We start from the raw sequence: 2,302 nt of genomic DNA on the forward strand, positions 1-2,302 counted from the left end.
TCTGTTGCCATTGTAAATGACCTTGCTCTTTGCCTGGGTGAGAGAATTTGATATAAAAGGGTTCTAAAGGCGAAAGCTGAAAACTAGATGAATCCTGCAGGCAAGAGAGGGGAGATTTGAATTAAGTTGTAAAAGAAGTTGATCTTTCTGCCTGTTTATCATCTGTTTATTATCCAGAGGAGTTCCCATCCAAGCAGCTGTAATATTGCCATGACTGTGTACTGGCATCTTAGCACCAGGGATTTTTTTTTCCACATTCATACCATGGCTATTGGAAGAGGACTCACAGAACCCAGTGTATTGTAGATCTTCTTTCACTCTTCTGGAGAGCTTTCACATGCATATAGAATAGCATCTCAATGCCACATACAATTACATGAAGCATTAATCACAACAGACAGCAACTTCTGCTCCTTTCTTCTTGCACATGGTGACCATGCAAGCCATTCTAGGATGAAACTGGGTGAGGAGAACAGATTCCTGAGTATTTTGTGATAAGAAGGTGCCTTTGGTGTCATAATAATGAAGAAAGACAATGAGGAAATGAAACCTGATAAAAGCAAACAGTGCGTTGCATAGGTGGGGGAGAGAACATGAGATAGCAAACACAAGGTATTAATGCCAACACAACCACTACGTATCACATTGTGACTCTGGACTTGAGGTGTGGCTGATTGCAGCAAGATACCAGCTTGGGTTTAAAGTGCTTTTCCCTCTCTTCTGAACAACTCTTCTGCATGTCCAAAGAACTTAGAATGCTGCTTGCACATAAAGATTTCTTGGTTGGCAACCCAAAGTGATGATATATTAGGTCCTAGATGAAAATAGAAAGGATATTACTGTATCAGCTGAGTTCATAAGAAGATCCTCTATTAGATATTTTCCTAAATCAGAAATACTTATCTGCTTGGAATTTAGGTTGAAGAGACTGTGCCTTCCTCCAGTTCATTAAGATCAAATATATGTACACACATTAATGTAGATTCTGATTCATATTACTGTGAAGAAAATTATGTGCAATTTCTTATATATTTTAATGCTGTTCCAGCAAGTTAGTTCCTTAAGAAATGTATGTGGTGAGGACCTATTTTATGTCTGATTGAGAAAAATTTCTTTTAGGAGACTCTTTCAAGGACAAAACCACCTTCTCTGGAGAAAAGCACATTTCTTGATGAAAATCCTACCTTTGTTATGGTCACCTGTGGAAGTCTTGGTTTCTCCTGAGTCTTGCTTTGAAGAAGATCCTGGCCCAGAGTGTTTTATTTCAGGCCTTTGCATATCTTTCCAATGCTTTTTATTAGCCATCTATTTTAATATTTTTGTGCCCACTTTGTGCTCAGTGGATTTGCTTCTTCAAAATGGTTCTTTCTTTGAAATTTGCTGCTCTGCTGCATACAGTGGTCCCAAGATTCACTTTTTCTTGACCTTTTATAAGGATTGGCAGAACAATGAATCATTTCATGGGAACTGCAAGGTCCAGAGCAGACAAGACTGTTTCCTTTGCTCAACTACAGATTTTTTATTTAATTAAGTTTTTGGGAAAATAGTCATTCTTGGAATCAAATAAAAATCAAGGAAGCTTCTACAAATGTAGGTACCAGATTCTCTGTACCTTAAAGGAAGGAATGTTAAAGCTTAATCATTTCTATCAATTCCTATTGATGCATGTTTTCTAATCCTTCTGGACTGACGTCTATTCATTTTTAAATATTCCACCTCTATTATTCCTCATCTTTATTTGACATGACCATAATTGACATTCCATATTATTTTTGGAGAATCTTTTCAGCTGTATGAGTCAGAGTGTTTTTTTCCTGATTTTAAACAGGTACATAATCAAAATTTCTTCCCTTTGTCAAATATAGAAGTTTGGTAGAGCTGTAGGGTTAGGCTACTGTGTTAGATTAATGGCTCACTGTACAGAACACTTAAATTCTAATTAATATCTGCTTCAGCCTTTAGAAATATAGTCTCAGTAACAACCCCCCAACCTCCAAGTTCTACGAACTGACTTCCCTTTATGAGAGCATTTCTATCCCTATGAAGGACAACCCGGACTGGGTCTCACTCACTCAAAAGGTCAGATCTCCACAGTGGGTTTGTGTATATACAAAGTACTTGAGACTTGACAATCCCAGACTATTTATAAAAAATAACAGGAATTCAAGATAGGGAATTCTACCCTCTCACCTATCATGAACTTTCACATACTTTAGCCATCAAAAATTCAGAATGATGTTTTGCAATAGTAATCATTGTATTCACAGTAAATCACAAAGTGGTATACTAATTTAAAAACATC

Source organism: Pithys albifrons, chromosome 4, assembly GCF_047495875.1.
Source record: "Pithys albifrons albifrons isolate INPA30051 chromosome 4, PitAlb_v1, whole genome shotgun sequence".
NCBI classification, from domain to species: domain Eukaryota; kingdom Metazoa; phylum Chordata; class Aves; order Passeriformes; family Thamnophilidae; genus Pithys; species Pithys albifrons.